At 35.9% G+C, this 20596-nt stretch overlaps 1 long non-coding RNA gene across 1 annotated transcript; it reads right to left on the bottom strand.

Moving 5' to 3' along the window:
* Positions 1-1839: 1839 nt before the first annotated feature.
* On the bottom strand, positions 1840-19473 carry LOC128029437 (uncharacterized). The gene is made up of 4 exons (XR_008187384.1): positions 17853-19473; positions 14872-15017; positions 3180-3273; positions 1840-2800 (listed from the first exon to the last, which is right to left on the bottom strand). It is a non-coding gene; the product is annotated as an uncharacterized LOC128029437 (long non-coding RNA).
* Between the last annotated feature and the right edge of the window lie 1123 nt (positions 19474-20596).

Here is a 20596-nt window from a genome sequence, read left to right as displayed (position 1 = left end):
CAGTAACTAAAACTAAACTAAAATGCATTTCATGATTTATTTGTGACAATTATTCACCTTAATGTAGCATATTCTGTTTTATGCACATTTTGTAAAGTTTACCAGTATTTTTAAGCAGGATTCTGTGTTATTCCAAAATTTGCATAAAACATGGAGAGAAATAGTTATTACTTTTCCCTAACAAAGACAAATTTCATAAAGTTTTTTTTATTATTATTATCATATGCAAAAAAAAAACTCAGCTTCAGAATACTAAAACTAAAATAAAATTATAAATACTAAAACCAATAAACCAAAACTAAATAAAACTAACAATCATAGTGTGACAAGAACTAGATGGAAATGAAAACTAAAATTCAAAACTATATTAACTTTGGTACTCTAAAGCCAAAAAGTACTCTGAAACTTTCTAATAAATAAATGCCACTTGGTTTGATATTTTTGTTAATGCAATGATTTTCATGTATTTTTAAGTGGGGCCTTATTTTCCCAATACTTTTAGGGCCCGTTGCATATCAGTTAACTTCCATATAACTGCTAACAAGTACAACAAGCGCAGACATGGATTGCAGTATCAATGCTAACAAGTGCACACATATGTGAGTGTGTCCTGTGCCAGCACTGTGCTAAGAATCTGCTCCCATAGTTTTCTCTCTCTCTCTCTTACACACACACACACACACACACACACACTCCTGGCACTCTCCCCCCAGCGCCTCACAGTTCTGCTCCGGGTTCTACCTGTCCACCAACCTATTTATAGGCAACATATTTACTTTTCCGGCATGCACTCTCTGTGGCATTCTCCAGTATCTTACCCTTCAATAGGAGCAAACAAGTCCACGTCTACAAGAGGAAGTCACTGCTGTGACAGAGGTGTTCTGGCACCCAGGGGTCCCCAGCCCCAATCTCCTTCTCCAATGGGTGAGAAAAGAGAAGCTGAAAACTCCATAAACATACTGCAATGTAGGAGCCGAAAGCCCCCCTGTTTTGAACATGCCACTTCTTGTAATTAAATGCACTTGCTGTTTTTTTTTCTTCCTGTCACAGCAGGAATTATACTATTGCAACTTGCACCAAATATAGCTAATTATAAAGAAGATGTTACAGCACTTTATGAGGCATAACAAGGTGATAAGCCATTTTTTAGGCTGGAAGTGAACTTTATCACCCAGACTGTCTGTGAATGTGTCAGCTGTACTCACTTTGATGAATAACAGATTTGTACACTGGGAAAACAAGAGGTGATTGGTTGTAATATTAAATTTGGGGTAACAAAAACTAACTGAAGGTTTAAACTAATTATATGAATGTTGGTGTTCATGAAAAAAACTTGCTCTCCAATAAATGCTATAAAACAAAGATTTGATGGGAAAATGAAAGCAAACATCTGGCCTCACTTAGAGTGTTAAAAAGTGATCATTATAGATCTGAAAACTCCTCTCTCTCTCTATGTATGTGTATACACACACAAACACACACACACGTTTGTTTTTGTGAAAAGTGGGGACATCCCATAGGCGTAATGGTTTTTATACTGTACAAACTGTATACACCAACCCTACACCTAACCCTAAACCTCACAGGAAACTTTGTGCATTTTTACTTTCTCAAAAAAAAAAACTACCTGTGTCATACCCATGTCATTATACAGAGTTGTGTCCTGATAGGTTACAGAAACAAGAGCGCACGCACACACACACACACACACATATACGGTATATAGGGTACATTTTGTTCGGCAAGATTTTTAAATATTTTATTCATTTATTCATGTGATGGCAAAGCACACAACTATTAGAGTCCTTCAGAAATCTTTCTAATATGCTGATTTGGTGCTGAAGAAACGTTTATTGTTATTATTGAAAACAGTTGCCATATGTAAGATTTTTGTGAGAACATAATATATTTGTTTCACAATTCATAGTTCAAAAGAACAGCATTTTCTGTTTATTCAGTTCTTTATTGTCACTTTGAATGTATCCTTGATGATTATTTTATTTTATCTGATTGACCCCAGAGTTTTGGAATTTTTTTTTTTTGCCATTATTTAACCACTTTCGTGTCATTCCAGACCCTTATGTTGTTATTTTTTCATCGAAAATTGTTCGCACAACACCTTTAGATACAAAGTTTGTTGTAACCTTGCTGAAAAATCTGATGACAAATACTATAAAAGTTAAAAAATGTAGTCCATGGAACTTAAAAAAATTGAAAGCCTTATGATTGATTTGTGTTGAAAACTTAAAGCTGAAACTTATACACACAGACAATATTCCTTTCTCAAATCTCATTGTCACCAATTGTTGTTGGAAACGATTGGTGAGAAGATTCTACCAAATTTCCCTTATTGGGTTCCATGAATAAAATAACAGCATACAGGTGTGCTAACTATTAATTAACAAAATAATTTTCATTTTGGGGGTGAACTATTCATTTAACTACGGTCAAATGAATAACATACTAACGCCAGCCGCACAAAACTGTAACAGTGCATCTGTACGGCCAAGAAAGATACAGTTTGCAAAACACTGAGTTAAATGCCTGTACAAAACATTCCCACTCCTGTGAACATGATTCCTATGAGTGTTTTCTCGGCGGTGCAGAGAGTCATTGTTTAAAATAGCATTGGTGACAGCACTGAGTGCCGTGTCCTGTTGATTGGAGCGCTGATGGCCCACCGTTTGTCAGCGCGCTCTAAAGCCTCATCGGCAAACAGCAGGGCTCCCTGATTATTTAATTGCTTGTAAGAAGCTCATTAAGGCCTCCTATCCATCATAAGTTGTGCAGTGAGGAAGATCTGTGAGAGAAGAGAGAGAGAGGAAGATTAACTCAGCCCACTCCGTCCCCCGTCTAGACTGAGTTTTCAGCCTGCAAATCTATAATATAGCATCTTACAGCATTACATCTTCATAAGTGGGACTGTAATATTTCACATATGTTTCATGTTTAAACAAGTGCATATTTCAAATGTAAAGAAAACATATTATGGTGACAGAAAGTTTAAATCGTGAGCTGCGTATGTGCAATACGTCTGGCCGATTTCCAGTTGTACAGATGCAAGCGTGTCGTTTGGATATTGTCTTCTACCTTCAAATTTTAATTTGCATTGACCACAGTTTTAACTTCCTAAAATGGCTGACTGGAAATATGTAAATAGTTTTACAATGCTTACGCACAGGTGCTCATGCTTGGTTTTGTTCTTTTGTTCTGCTCCAGATTAAGAAGGTTCCCAATATGCCACTAGGCATGCCAGAGGACCACATGGACAACCTGGAAGCAAAAAAAAAAAAAAAAAAAAAAAAAAAAAATCTAATAAATGTATAAATATGCATTCAAATTATATATAAAAATAAATGCAAATGATATAAAATGCATATTGTTATTTTATACTTTTATTATGACTGTGTGTTTGTGTGTATAAACATACTGAAAAATACATATTTTCACATTTATAAACACATAAATATATAAAATATATTTTCATTCCTTGTCTAGGCTATAGAAATCCAAACTTGGACAAATCAACACAAATCTAAAGCACTGCAACCTTCAGTATATGGTGTAATGCATTTCACAAAGTTTAAACTTGCATGTAAACAGGTGCAACATAAGCTCTGGATGCTTGGCATATTAATTGCCGATCATTTGCAAAACGGGGTGGAAAAAGTCTTTTGCCAAAAACACGTCTTGCAAGCTTCCAGCTGGGATCGTCGGGGGCAGGCTTGTTGGCATCGTGGCAGCATATGTTTGGTGCCAAGAACACCAACGATTTGCATTTTCTTTATATCAATTTTACAAAGCCGAAATGCTCTCTCTTGTGTAAAAATGATCGGGATTTGAGTGTTGCAATTAATCACAAGTGAAATATATTTGCCGATGAAAAGCCCTAATTCTAGTCAAGATTTTTTTTTTCTATGAGAAAGAGAGAGCAATCAGTTACTTGCATTACATCTGCACAGAGCTCGCAGGCGCACTGTGATGAATGTGCCTTTAAGGCTGTATAGTTTGGCTTCATTTAGACTGGCTTGAAAGATAGAAAGAAAAATAGCACTGTGGTGTGTGTGGGGTACTGCAAACACAATCAGTCATTCGTGGGGTGAAGCAAAAAAAACTAAAAAACAGTTCCTTTGTCTCAAAGACTAAAATGCATGTTTTCACCTAAACCTAAAGCTGAATCGAGAATAGCAAAAGGCCCCATTTTCACTATGAAACGAGTGCTGCCAACAGAACTTTTGCGGTTTTGAAGCTGAAAACTGTTCTGAAGCATCTCTGAATGATTTCAAAGGGCACAGATATTATCCAGATGGCAGATTTATTGGGTTTTAAATGTACCATTTAAGTGGCAGTCCCCAAATGATTTTAGTCATGTATTTAGATTAACTGAAGTCAAACGGAATGGTTTATTCCAAACTAAAGTATACAGTACAGTATAAAAATGCACTCAGCCTACAGAAAATGCCACTCAAATTGACTTTCTTACTATTTTGCAAAGTAAAAAAAGCATTTGACATGAATAACATAAGAATATCACTACTCAAGCAATTCATCTTAAAGGGACAGCAACACAAAAATTAAATTTCAAACTGGCTAGAAAAGCATAAGCTGATACTGATAAAGTAAGATGAAATTTTGGATTAGTCACTTGCGTTTTTTGGCCAGTGCCACTGAAAATTTTACAGTCATTCTTGTATATAAATTTTTTGCCTTGCAAAACGTTAATGTTTGGCTTTCTGATGGTGAAAATCTGCTGATTGGTCATTAAAATTGTAAAAATGACGTTAAAGTCTTGAAACCATAATTTATCATGTGTTCAAAAGTTATGAGTTCATGAAAATATGTGTTGAATAACAGCTGTATAATTTCTGTTTTGTTACAAATATCTTTTTTTTTTTAAGAAAAAACGTTTTTTTATTTATAAATGTCAAATATAAACATTTCAGATGAACAAATACAAATCTGAACCACTGACTACAGCAGCAGAAATAGTCCTTATTATTAAGCATTTTTGTTTTTATGGTTTTTTTTTTTGTTGTTGTTGTTGTTTAAGGTGTGATGGATATTTATGTCAGTCAAGTGCTTGTAGGAAGAGGACTTCATATTTTAATCTTCCATTTTGACTGTACATTCTATGAAGGACTCTAGAATGATTAACGTCAATGAGAGGAGCCCTCAAACATCGCCGAAGGTTCATCGCTGAACTTCTGAATTTGTCTAATTAAGCACATTGTTTGCAATGGGCTGTATAATGTCCCAACTGAATTCCCGAAGTAACATTTAGATGCACTTGCAATAGACACAATAATTAATGACCCTAAAAAGAAAAACTTTCAATAATGACCAACAACTCAACGCTCAACTTTTTCCCCTTACATCTTGTGTTTTTAAGTTTAATGGGCAAAATGAGAACGTTTTTTTTTTCTCATAATGATTTACAAAATGCCTCTCATCAAAGAATTCATTAACAAAGAACATCAATTAAAAAATAAATGAGTAAACATCAATATCAAAACCTCAACACTGTGGAAGTGAATACATTATGTGTGGTAATGATGTTTGAAAGGGATCCTAACACCTCAGTGGGACTCTTTTAAACCCCTTACCTCTCAGGCAGTTGCTTATTTTGCAATCCTTTGTTGTTAAACAACAAAGAGAATAGGCTCTCATAATGTTATATTAATCAGCGGATTAATATTTCAATTTGATTTTCTTTATAGTTGAGGTGCTGTTGGCATTTCCATTTTCCCTCCATATGTGCAGCGGTGTTAAGTAGTATCATTACCATTTCTACCTGGGGGTTCTGGAGATAACAGGCAGCCGTGATAGCTCTATTCGACGCAGCTAGAGCAGCGCTGGGTAGCACCTCATGCATTTTTAATGGCGCTGTTTGCTGCCGCTCTGCTGCCATTCTTTTATAACACACCGTACAAACAGCTGAGTCACAGACTTTGTGCTTTCCTCAACATTTAATTGGAAATGAAAGCTGTAATAAAGACACTGGCCCTCCACTTAAATTATGACGACCAATGCATATAAAGAGAGACAATCAAGACCTCAGCCATTAGATGATTTAAAGTGATAGTTCGACACAAATGAAAATTTTGTCATCATTTCTTCACCCTCATGTCAGGATGTCCAAGCTGCTCCTTTTAACGCAAAGAAAGTGAATAGGGAATTGATTTAAGAAAATATAATGACAAATTCCTTCACACAGAAAACTTTGCACAATGCTATTATATAACTTCGGAAGACTTATAGTGCACAAGTCATATGGACTGCTTTTATTATGCTTTAATAATGCTTTTTTTTTTTGTGCCTGACAGCCCTGGTCCAAAATGAATATTTGCTGAAAATCCATTTACCCTCAGGCTTTTCTAGATGTAGATGAGTTTGTTTCTTCATTAAAACCCATTTGGAGAAATGAAGCATCACGTCACTTGTTCACCAGTGGATGCTCTGCAGTGAATGGGTGCCGTCAGAAAGAGAGTTGAAAGATCTGATAAAAAACATCACAATAATCCACAACATGACGAAAGCATCTGCGTGCTTGTAATCAACAAATCCTTCATCGAGACTATTTTAACGTCAAACCATTGCTTCTGGATAAAATGGAATTATTCTATCCATAATATATTCTGAATCAGGAAACACTCAGTTCTAAATAAATATCTTGGGGGATTTTTGTGTGAGAGGACAACAGGGGATGGACTCTTCCACTGGAGGAAGTGTTATTATAGATTACGGACTTGTATTTTGGCCAGAAAAAAAGTGAAAGTGATGTGACCTACAGCCAAGTATGGTGACCCATACTCCGAATTCGTGCTCTGCATTTAACCCATCCGAAGTGCACACACACAGAGCAGTGAACACACACCATGAACACACACCCGGAGCAGTGGGCAGCCATTTATGCTGCGGTGCCCGGGGAGCAGTTGGGTGTTCAGTGCCTTGCTCAAGGACACCTAAGTCATGGTATTGTCGGCCTGAGACTCAAACCCACAACCATAGGGTTAGGAGTCAAACTCTCTAACCACTAGGCCACGAAGCGATGGTTTAAATTTAAAACACCATAGTGATGGATTTTTCTTACAAACATACAGCTTTTCAGTTCACAACAGTTTAGCCGGAGTCATGTTGTGATGTTTTTATCAGATCTTTCAACTCTCATTCTGACGGCACCCATTCACTGCAGAGCATCCACCGGTGAACAAGTGATGTGATGCTTCATTTTTCCAAATCTGTTTTAATGAAGAAACAAACTCATCTACATCTCGAATGTCCTGAGGGTGAATATATTTTCAGCAAATTTACATGGGTGAACAATTTTTGGTTGTCACAAATACATACTGGTCTGTTGCTGATGCACAGAGGCATACCTGTTTTAGTAACAGCTAATTTCAAAGTGTTACTCAGATTAATTTAATTTATAATTTCAAGGTAGTATTAAAAGCAGTGCTGTAGCTGTATACGGCATACATATCTTATGATAAATAACACTTCTTGTGTTATCCAGGCTTTTTTCTTCCCATTATCCTGGGAGTTCAGGAGTCAGTCGGTTCTCAGTCACACTGGAGGCTAGAGAGAACTCCTCTCAGGTAAATCTCACGGCAATTACATAAGACTGTATTTCTCATAAACATCAGCCAATTCAGAATTAAAAATAGCTTAATTGCAAAACACTTTTTTATGATTGACAGCTTTTGATTGACAAGCCATTAGGTAATTGTTCACGACAGCTGATTAGTCTATGACAAGTATTATTTAAATATCACAGCATCTCCCAGGAAACCAAAGCAAAGCAAGTTCTTGTCGGCATGCAAAGTGATACCTCTGTGTGACTAATATACGATTAGATTCATTACATGAAGTATTGACAAGTATGGAAATGATTTAACACTTTTCGCACAAATTACACAATGTGTAAATATTTTGCCTGTAGATTACCGGGGTTCGAGTACAAATTCTGTCAAAATCAGTGAAAGCTGATTGAATAATTATATAGTAAATAATTAGTCCTGAAAATAATTAAACCGTGAAGTCCTGAAAATAAATTTCTTCAGAATTAGTAAATGTAGATTATGTACACTACCATTCAAAAGTTTGTGCCTGCTTGAGTAATTTTTTTTTACTTACATTACTCTTTAACTAAATTACAAACTTACACTTACACTTGAAATTAGTTTTGAAGCAAAAACCAATAATAAATAAATAAATAAACAATAATATAATAATAATAAAATCAAATATTCAAGGAAAAGCAACCAATCAGAATCCAACATACATCTGATCTGCAACAATACGGTTTAAAAAGGCATTAAGAAGCGTTTTTATAATTAATTAATAAGAAAATAAGAAAAAGACCCAGCATAACTTGAATTTCTTAAAGCAATCAAACAAATCAATTAAATAAAACTCAAGGAAAAACCGCCAACTGCAACAATACAGCATGTTTTTATAATTAATGAATAATGATACAAATCAATCAAACAAAATAATTTTTAAAAAATCACTTAGTTCACATTTATACCCCTTAATAAAAATAAATAAATAAATACATAAAATTCTGCATCCTTCAAAATTATTTTGCTTTCCCTAACTGTCTTTAGATTTTCCAGTTCGCACAATGAAGCCCTAAGATACAGTACTTAAAGAACATTTAAAATGAAATAAAATTATTAGGTATATCAGAGGAGCCACTGAGGTGACTCAAAGATAAATGCACACTTCCGGCTAACCAAACAGCATTTAGCACCTAATAAATGTTGTCAAATCAAACTCAAATCACTCGCTGACCCAGGGTCCACACAAATAATTATCCTCCAGTAGGACAGTTAGTGCTCCATACTATCAGTGACCTGCAGCACACTGGCACACAGCTCACCCTTTAACCAGCACACACACACACACACACACACACACACACTTCCACAGTGATAATGCACCGTGATAAAGGCCCATCAGGCTGAATTGCCCGCAGCTGCGGGGCCCCTTGTTGCGCTGGCAGCATTGCCCCTGTCATCGAGAGCATGCGCTTATCTGACCTGCTAATTTGGAGCATATGTAAGTGCTCTTAAAGTGCCGGGCCTTTTGACATGCCACAAACAGCAGCTGCCACAGCTGCCCTCCAGAAGCTTCATTTAATTCAATTACATCTCTGGGAGATATGTAAACGAGCCCAGGCTCAGAGAGAGGGTGCAGCCGTCAGGGGCTGGAGGGGGTGTAGGGGGTCTAAACCCTCCTCTCTCCAATGCACTATAGTCATTCACCCTGAAGCTTGCCTGAATTTGCAAGCTTGCGCTCCCCCCACCTCCTCCGAAGTGTCAAGGCCCAGGTGGCGCACATATCTCCCTCTGAACATCAGCGCCACCTTTGCAGGGAAGGCCAGGCACCGGGGTGTTTGGATGTGCCAGGGGTTTAAGCAGGGTCATGGCGTCTCCTATCACTCTGATCAGTGTTACTCAGCCCCCGGGCAGCCCTGCAATTAATGCAACTTTCAAGAAAAGAAGGGGGAGATAAATATCCACCATCTGGCAATTAGGGTTCACAGGGCTGAACAACTGATTGTGAGACAATTCTTCATGACACTAGCAAGAAACGGTGCTTGATACTGGCCTGAAGCCCACGAGCGAGAGAGAGCGCTGTGGCTTTTGAAAGTGGCGTCCTGTAAAAGCCAAGGCTATTGAGGCACATCTCTCATTCTTTCAATAGAGGTTTGATCATGGCTCTTCTGTAGTGTCTTTTTGGCGTGCGTTCGGGGCACCGACCCCCTCCAGCTGTTGGCTGTGGTGGCACGTGGCTGAAAGAAGCCCAGATCTCAGTGATCAAATTAGCTCCCCCTCCTCACGGGGCACAAAGGTTGTCAAAATGTGCTCTGCATCGCATTTCAGCGGCTCATTGATGTTATGATTACTCATTTAACCCAACAATGAATGCCAAACAGCCCTCGTTGAATGCCCTCTCGTGTGAATAGAGAGAGCTGCTTGTTGAAAGATAGTGATTTAATAGGAGAACTGATTCTTTTCAGCTTTTTTTCCCTTCTTCTCCTCCCCACGTATTGTGAAACCCAAATGGAGGGAGAACAAATACTGTGATTAGCGAGGCGATTAATACGGATTATTTGAGTTGCAAATTCAATACCTTTGGCAACACCAAAATGCGGGTAACAAGAGGTCTGGGCAAAGTCAAGAGTGGCACCAAAAAAAAAAATCAAAACATGACAGAAAGGGACCCCGAACTCAAGGTCGGACAAAATAAAGCAGCGAAACCTACTGTAGCATTACATTAAAAAAAACATTCCATTTCAAAAGAGTCAATAGTAGGTATTAATAGTCTCTCAATGAGAAGAAAACATCAGTCTCAAGATAACAGACATAAAAGTGAATAAAATGAATGAAAGAAAATAGAAAAAAAGTGACCCTGATATCAAGGTTGAACAATATAAAACAACAAAACCTAAAATTATTTTGCATTTCATTACCAAAGATATTTAAAGATTTTTCATAGTCAAAATTTTAAATTCAGTCATATTTATTTGAGCTCATATAAAATAAAATAAAATAAAATAAAATAAAAAGCCTGACAGAATCTAACATATATTTGAACAGCAAAAATAGTTTAAAAATCATTAGGAATTGTTGGTTTTTAAATAACCAATTAATTAACTATAAAATAATGTTTGCAACTTAAATAAAATTAATTTAACCCTCTGGAGTGTGGAGAAGTCTTCTCCCTCTGGAGAAGTTTTGTCATGCCCTGACATTTGTACTTTTTTCAGTTTCTCATAAATACCTAACTGGCTAAAGTCTAATCTTACTGTAAGTAATCAGCACATACTTGGCTATAATAAAAGACTCCAGAGACATTCTGATACTGTTTAAAAGGTTGGATGAGAAAATAAACCCATGAGCTGGATTAGTTTCCGAAACATTTTGTGACTAAAAAGAAGAATAAACAGGACAAGATTCAAATGTATTCTTTTTGAAAGGTCCCCACCACACCCTTCACCCAGGTCCAGGTCTGATCTGTTGACCTCGATCTTGCACTCATTTCCAAAGTGCCTTCAGCATCTTGCTGTTGTGCTTCCCCATATAAGGATAATTACACACTTTGAATTATTGAGCATCATTATCAAAACTCACGCTTAACTTGTTTTGCTCTACTGTACGGTTCCTCTGATCTTCGGCAATCATTACTTATTAAAAGGACTGGATGCTTTCTCCCAGCTGGAATATGTAGAATGGTGACTGAATAAAGCAGCTATACTGCAAGCCCTCGGATCTAAACTTCAGTTACTGTAAGACACAAGAAAATATTAGGGTTACTCGTCGCCACTGCCGCCCTGAATAACGAGAAGAAGTCTAGTTATTGGTTCAACTGGATTTATTATCATAGAGGCAGATTAATTAAACTAGTATTTTGAATTGGATGTGGGTGTTTCTCCAGGGCCATGGTGACAGCGGCGGCTGCTGCCACAGTCACATTTAGTCATTTATCATGCCGTTAGAAGAAAAGCTGTCAATGAAAAGTTTCAACTGAACGATCGAAGCAAACATTTGACAAGTCTTATGTTTGATAAATAATTTCTAGGAGGAAGGATAATGTTGGAGAAGTTTGAAACTGTAACTTATAACAAGCTAGTCGAGATTGTAGGCAATAAAAAAGCAGTTACAAGCTAATAGTTAACTGAAGCTATTTAAGCAGACAATATCTTTTTCAACATTTATTTGGCATATCTGGCACGAGAAGGTAAAAAAAAAAAAACTCTTATTTGCATGATACTGTCAACTAATTATCTAAATTTGATGAATAAAACTTGAATCAGACTCAAATCAGTCATTTAAATGAATTCTCTAAAATGAATCAGATATCCTATGAGAGCAGCAATTTAATTCCTAAAATTCATGAGTGTGTATCTATCTATCCATCCATCCAACTTCTTATTATCATATATTGATGGCTTTCAACCATGCAGGAAAAATATTAACTTTACAAGCCAAAACACACTTGTTAGCTTTGCTAAACATTTATTCTAACAGAATTACCACTCTCATGATAAACATTATTAAAAAAAAAAAAAAAGTACAAAAAAAATCAGGCAATAGGTGGTCTTGTCCGAGTGAAAAACATTAACACTTGCAACCATTTTTTTTTTTTTTTTAAACCCACAGGTGGTCATGTGTGGATATTTCTGGAGCAAATGCTATAACAGACACCTGGACTTAAATTTAGAAACAGTGCAAATGTAATTAGTCCTACAAACAACAAGAAATCTGCCAGCATCAAAACCTGGAGCGAGAAGAGTCTATTTATGGCTCTTCTTGTGAGTTTTAGCACTAAGAATAACACATGGCTATGAAAGGCTACAACCAGAGTTGTTATTGCACATACAAACACCTTAAACTACATACTGAAGCAGGTTTTTTATGAGATTTCAGCACACAAACACAAGAAGCTGTTTATGCACGGGTCTGAACATGGGGTCAAGGTTTCACTGGTTAGCTTCAGAAATTTGCCCTTGCTGGTAGATGCCATAATTACACAATTCTGGACAATGGCAGTTCATATGGAGCAATGTAACACTTCAAATATAGCCTGATGAAATACAATCTTATTCAACGCATTAAATAATAGTAAAACAATATATGTTCAAATGACATTACAGACAACTAATTAATTAGTATCTATTTTCGAGGATGATTGTTTGACATTTTCATGCTATACCTTTTACACTGCTGCTGTAACTTTATTAATATTTATAAAGTGACATTTTTTGTATCACTTCATTTAAAAATGTATTAAATATACTACAAATTCAATAGCCAGTGGGACAACTTACCCCATAGAGTGTGACAACATGCTCTGCTAATGTTGACGAAAGTTTTAATTACTGCATATGTTTTCCTGGCCAGAAATGATGGAATTGTGCAATACTGTAGCTATTTGTGGTTATATTAAATGACTTTCAAAACAAAACCAGAGGGGAAAAAGGCAGAACAAGTAGCTTCTGTCTCTGCTAGATGCTGTTACTACACCATTCTGGAGGCTAAAAAAAAATTGATGATGGCAGTTAAAATGTAGCTGTATATTCTGGTAAAATACAATTTTACACAGCATATTAACTGCATTTATTCATAACATAATAAATCACATAACATATTTCAATCTTCAATTATATAAAAACATTCTTTTTTTTTTTTACCAATGTCAGAGGCTCTTAAAATTTTAATAAGTAAAAAAATGTTTTTAACTTATTTTTATGTACCTTTTGTTCCTTACCAGTTCACAGCTCAGGACAGTAACTTGCAAAGGTTTTGGATCTGTGCACGTTTTTGTGTTATTCTTGTGGTTACGGAGTAAAAAAAGAGAAAAGTTTCCAGTGTCACAGAAGATGCCTTTCCTCCACAAAATCCTTCATTTCAGAAAAATATATGAATCTTAATAACATATCTGGTCATAACTTATTACAATAGCTTTTCTTAACCTGTTAGCACTATGCTATGCTAAAGGGCTGAGCTGTTAGCTTGCTTACCAAAGGATAACTGAAAACACAAAAAGGAAAATGTTTCATTTAATTTTAGCTTTAGTAATATGTGATATTACCAAATAATGTCTTCATTTAAACAACATTAACATTTTCATTAATAAGACTAAATATACTAAAACAATGAATGGCAATGCAATAATGAACAGCTCTGTACATGTATAGGCCTTCTTGGGTCTGAAAGCCTAATATTAAATTAAGGACTGAGTTCAGTGAACTTGTTTGTAATGCAGTGTGCAGTGATTGTGTACAATCTGACTGCGTATGTGCATTTCTCTTTATCTCTAGGCCAGAGAAATAGCAAAAGAGGCTGCATGCCGTAAACGTGTGCTAGCCCTCTTCCACATCTGCTTCGGCACGCAATCGTAGCCAAAATAAACACTGCGTTATCCTCAGCCAACACGTGTCAGGCACCTCACCTGTAGATCAGTTTCCATCCAAAAAGTTCAACAACAACAAAAAAAAAAAAGCACCACTTTGTCCCTCTCTGTCCCTTCCTCTTAAAGAGCAGTGCGTGAGTCAGATTAAATAATCATTGGGACCAGGGTGCATTTCACCTTGGGGACATATTGTCCCCCGTCAGTGGAACCTTCGGGGACAGAAGGTGGCTCGGCGGGGGAGCGTGGTGGGGAGCGCTCCGCTCTGATGAAATGGAGCTGGCTTAATGAAGGCATGGCCCGTGGCTTCCGCAGCTCTGCCATATGTTTCGCCAAATGCAAATGGCCCCCCAATTCAAACAACTTTTTCATCTTGATCTATGCAAATGTGTTTATAAATACAGGCTTATAAATATGGCATTTCACATTTTAAAGAGCGGACTAAAATCTTCGATACCCTCTCCCTCAACCAATGAAAATGGTCGACGGATGTGCGAAGGATTAATGTCATCCCGTGGGACGGGTATGGGCTGGTGCACATGCGAACACGTGAACGCAGAAACATGCGTGTTGTCGGTGCATTCGTTTAAACAAAAAATAAATACAAATCAAGAGTTGTTAATGGGGTCAAATAGTTAACCTAGTTTTAACTTAAAAAAAAAATGTCTTTACAAACATTACATAACACTTAACTTTTATTACACATGCACTCAATAGTTTTACAGCACTTTGTGGATTTAATATGTCTTTATATTTATAGTAATGTAGCATGATATGATTCTACATTATTCTATTTTAGGTTAAATAATCATTCTATTAAAATCACATTGGATTTTTGAAAAGAATCTTATTTTTTTGTTAACTGCACAGTTTAACTGAAATATTAGCTCGTCTTATAGTTTTAGGTATACAAGAAAATAATATTTCCTAAAATGATTCTACAGGATGACATACTTGCTTTATTTTTCTGTTACTCTCTCTGTGCAGTTGGCAGGCACAGAGGTGATCAGACTGTCTGAGATGCAGCAGAAACAGCACCTGAGGCTCCATCTGGGCGCCAATGTCTTTGTCAAAACCATCCTGCCCACCTTGTTCCAGTCCTGTGTCCAATGATAAACACATTTAATATGGCAATTAATCCAGTTTTGTACAGAAACTTTCAAGAAATTAGAACATTTGAAAGTCTTAGCAGAACGGAGTTTCAGAATGACGGGTTTATGAGACCAAAATTCTGATGATATCAAGCTGTGGCACAAAAAAAGCACTAATTGCATTATTATTAAGCACAAAAATTGTTACAGTGCTGAGGAATGCTGACACAATGACTCATTTTGTTATGTCTAGCAACACACGTATGTTTGAATGTTGGGCAAACTGGGGCTAATATATCCTAATAGAAAATCAATCTCTGTATAAGATTATACTCATGCAGGATTTCTCCAGATGTGTTGTTTACAAAGTAAAAAAAAAAATAAAAAAAAATCACACTGTAAATAAGAAAAATGTTAATATTATTCATATTTTATATATATATATATATATATATATATATATATATATATATATATATATATATATATATATATATATATATATATATATATATATATATATAATATATATAAATACACATACATTTTTGTAAACTAATGAATGATATTTCATGAAGTTATACAATACAATCTAATATTGTCACAATTTTATGCAGTGTGACAACATGCTCTACGACAGGTCAACATGTGTTCAGTAAATATTTGAGGTCTAACAAATGGTGGAAATATTCAATGGCTTTTTTGACCTTATACAGTAACTGACTTTCAAAAACAAACCAGATTAAAAGTGTGACAAGTAGCCTTGGTCCTATTTAATTACCAGTCAGTCTCATTGTGACAACTTTCGTGCGCATCTACTGTAGCATGAGCGCAGTCCGAGGCGCAGTGTCTGATGGAGCTATTGTAACCCACAGGATCACAGCGAGCTCATTAGCTCCGGCGCTAATCTGGGAGCGGGTTACAAACTGGATGCTAATTAATCACAAGGCTGGCAGAAAGCGATGGCCAAGCGTGCGGCTGTGAACGTGCATAACAAGCAGGCTGCCGCGCGCCCGAGCAAGTGTTGTGAGAGCGCGCGCGCGCGCTGCGAGCTGCGAAGTGTTATTTGTGTAGAGTCAGAAAGAGAGGGCGAGCGAGAGGAAAACTTATTTCAGGCAGACATTATTTGCAAAGTTATCTAATGACATGTGGCCTTGCAGTTACTTTAATATTTTTGATCACTATTCAGACTTTGCATCATTGAGCCAATTCAAAGAATGTAACGAATCCACAAATGATCTCAAAATGTATATTTTCAGTAATCAAGCATCAAATGAAGTAGTCATGTACCATGTTTTGGCAATATATAAATACTACGTTTTTCTCCACACTGAACTATATTAGACTACACTTTTGACTATAATTGTTTTCAGTTTTTTTGTCAGACGTTGCTTTCTTTTGAGACGCAATGGCGCCATCTGGAGTATGGAATTATGCAGGTGCACCATGTGTTTTACACTGCCATAAATATTTGCAAGCAGTATTAAGTCATGCAGACAAATTTAAATTAGATTCCCCCCCGCTGTTAAATTTTTTAACGGAAAAAAAGAGGGAATTATCTATATGAAAATAAAAGTGGCTTAATTGAAAACAATTCATCCCGCTGTGTTTTATCAACCTAAATTGGGTGAAGAAATCAATTATCATGGGAAGTCACACTAAAGATGTTAACAAGATACACCTGGGTGTTCATTTCAAGATCAACCTATGCTCAATTCATGTGTACAGTAAATCTCACTCCTGACTTAAACAGTGGTAGTTAGAAAGAGAATGTTGGAAAGGTTTGGGGAAAATACAGATGCTACAAAAGTCAGGCCACAACAGCTGTAATGGGAGAAACTGACATCTGTGGACACTTTAGAGCTTTACAGATTCATCTTCTTTGAAAAGCTACAGAAAGCCACAGTTAACCCATGTGGCAAAAGACATTTGGAAGAAAACTAGTTTCATGAGTCTAAAGCAGAACTCATTGGCTTGAAAGTAATTGTTTTTGGCACAAACCAATTATAGCACAACACCAAAGTAGCACCACCCCTACTGTTAAACATTTTGTGGTGCACATGCTGATTTTCAGGAGAACCTGGAAAAGCATGTTGCCATCAAGATGAATGCAGGAAAATCCTTGAGAATATATAAAAGCATCTTTTGTGTTACTTCAAAATTTGTAACTTGCCATTTCTTGGATTCTTAGAATTTTTTATACTAATTAGAAGAAAAAAAAAATAGTAGTACCTTCTCACCTGCTTTCAACCTTTCCATTAAAGGATTTTAATTCAGTAAATAATTAAACGGTTTACAGCAAATTAGAAGAAAGTAATGACAATTTATCACCAGTAGGGAGCAATGCAACTTTCTACAGCAATAAACACCATAATCGTCGTTATCTTTTATCACAGTGTATGTTAAGTTCAATAAAAAGTTATTCTATTCATAACACGTTAAAGAAGAATAACGTGTAATCGAGAATAGTCCCATGAAAGCAAGACTATTGGCAAACAAAAACACTGTCTCAAGAGTAAAGCATGATTTATTGCCTAAAAAAAAAGTTAAAATGCAAAAGCCTACTCTGTGAGAGGAGGCTGTAAATGCAGGTTTAACTGTACTGCAGCAATGACGTTGATAGTCTAATCAGCCAAATTAAGAGGCAAAAGAATCAGAGAGATGTAATTATTATTAGCATATAGCGTAATTGCTTTGGGGACTGCAGTAACTTTAATCCCTGGAGGACGTCACAGTGCACTGTTGAGACTAGTGAAGATGTTTGCCCACGCTCATGGCTTCAAAGCACACAGCACTAATTATATCCTGAACAAAATCAACATTTATTACAGCAAAACTGCTCACTGTAAACAGGAGACTCCGGTCTCCAGGGGGTCTTTATCAGAGCTGAGGAAATGTAGTTATGTCTGGATCCTGGTAGGGTGCTCGCTGATCAGGCTTACACTGTACTGTAATTCTGGAAAGAAAGAAAAAAAACATGTATTTAATTGTTAAGTAAATCTTTTGCATTACTTAAAAAATATATTTGGTGCTACATTATCTATAAAATAAAGCAAGCTACAAATTCCATAGAAACACATAGATCCATGTGTGCTTTTACCATAGAGGCCTGAATAATAACATTTCACTGCAATCCGTGAGAAAGTTTTAGAAGAAGAAATCCCACTTCAGAAAATGTATGGAATTCGTAGTGTCAAACATTTATGTTATATGATACATGCGCTGCTTTGGGGGTTTTACAGAGCAAAACTAACCTAATCGTCGTCACATCTTTTTTTCCTGTACAAAACAAACATAGAACTTTTCAATATGACTTCATAGCTTTGGTTATGTTCATTTATAAATACACTTGCAATGCTCAGTGTTAGTTCATGAATAAAACTTTAAATATAAAAAAATAAGTGAGATTATGTAGGAAATAAAATCTAATACTACTAAAATCGTTAGTTGATGTTTACTGCTGTATTAAAGGAATAGTACACTCAAAAATGAATATTGGCTGAAAATGTACTCACCATCAGGTTAGATGAGTTTGTTTCTTTATCAGGAAATAGTTTACCTCTTAAGTGAATGTGTGCCGTCAGAAGGAGAGTCCAAACAGTGGATAAAAACATCACAATAATACCCCAGCTGCATGATCACAATAACCAAATCCATCAAGACATTTTGAACTTCAAACATTACTTCCGGCTACTATACGAGTCCTCTATAATATTGATTTCTCTAGTAAAAAAAAAACAAAAAAAACAAAAAAACAAAGTCTCGTCTGAATCAGGAAAGAAATGTGCACAGATCAAGCACCATTTTACAAGCAAAAAGTCCAAAAGGGTTCTAAACAAATGCTGTATGTGGGTTGATTTTGATGTGAGAGTACAACAGGGAATGGACGTTTTCAATAATGAAGCACTATTGTGGATTATGGAGTCATATTTTGGCCAGAAGCGACAGTTCAAAGTTAAAACATCTTGATGGATTTGATTCTTACAAATACACAGCTTTTTGCTTCACAAGACATTACTTGATGGATTAGAGTCGGGGGGAATTGTTGTGATGTTTTTATCAACTGTTTAAACTCTTTTTCTGACTCATTCACTGCAGAGGATCTACTGGTGATCAAGTGATGTGGATTTCTCTAAAACTGTTCAGATGAAGAAACAAACTCATCTACATCTTGGATTTTGTCAGGATTCTGAGAGCAGCTGAATGTAGCATATACTGTATGGTCATATGTAAGAAAGCTATGTTTTTAAAATAATGCTAAGCTGACTTTCTTTATGAATATTATGGGGTTACAGCTTACCGTAGAATGATCTAGAATGAACTGTGTCCCTTATTTTTCACATTTAGCAGCTGCATCCTCTCCAGTAAGGGGAAAGTATACTGCAGGCACTGTGTACACTGTGGGGCGTCTGACAGAACATCATGTCAGAAATCTCTTTCCCTTAATTGTATCAGAGTGTGTGCATGTGTGTGGCTCTAATCAAGTCATGTTCACCACGTGTAACATCCTCAAAGGAAATGAGTCACTGGTAATGAAGACCTGTTAACATGGCAGGATGTTGCAGAAACAGGATCAGAGTCATTACTTAAAACTGACTGATAGGGATGTTTTCCCCCTTTTTGTTTGTCGTTTAGAAAATAGGGTTCAAAATTGTGTTATAGCTAAAGATGTTTGTGGTCACTGTTATTTTGGTCTTCATGTGTCCATCACTGGTTATTGTGAGAGTGTCAGATTGTAGGAAATGAGTGTATATACAGTAAATGGAGTGCATATGACACAGCAAAAAATTAAATGAAACAGCTGTTTTCTGTGTATGCTCAGTTCAGTTAAATAATATTAAAATGCACGACTTTTGATTTTAATAATATATTGGTAGTAGTCAAAATTGACATTAAGATAAATAAATGCTTTAGAACTATTTTTCATTGTTAGTTCATGTTTACTTATGTAGATAAAAACGTTAATAAGATGTAAACAAACAAAAAGATGTAAACATTTAATTTACTAAAATAAATCTAGTACTTTTATATAATGTTCACAAAAAAAAAGAATAAATAAATCTATGTTGGATGAAAATAAATTAATTTAGATATGCTGTATCAAGTAAAATATTACGTTTTTTTAGGCTTAAAAACAAACAATTTTATGTAGTCACATTTCTGTATTAACAAAAGAGAATTACTATACAATCTTCTCTTAGTCACATTTTATTAGCCCTTGATAATCAAATTCGTTCTCATAAGATGCAGTGAAGCAAAAGATTCAACTTAAGTGTTATCAGATGAGAAACCAGATGAGAATGCAAACTGGAAGTCATGCAGTCATGAAGATTATTTACATGACAGATTGTTTACAAATGGTGTGCTTATTTACACAAGTCATGTGACCAAATCCCAATGGACAGGATTTCCTTCTTGTGACAATGCAGTTTTAGATAATTTGCCCTAAAATGATCATGCAATTTAACATTCTGATATGATTTTGAAACTCTGAATCCAGGTAGGTTGGACTGACCTTAGAACAGCATTTAGGGGAAGTGTGTATCCGACAGAGAAAGATTCCTGTTATCCATGTGATCACGGTTTAT

Source organism: Carassius gibelio, chromosome A15, assembly GCF_023724105.1.
Source record: "Carassius gibelio isolate Cgi1373 ecotype wild population from Czech Republic chromosome A15, carGib1.2-hapl.c, whole genome shotgun sequence".
NCBI lineage: Eukaryota > Metazoa > Chordata > Actinopteri > Cypriniformes > Cyprinidae > Carassius > Carassius gibelio.
This window is presented reverse-complemented; position numbering and strand designations above follow the sequence as displayed.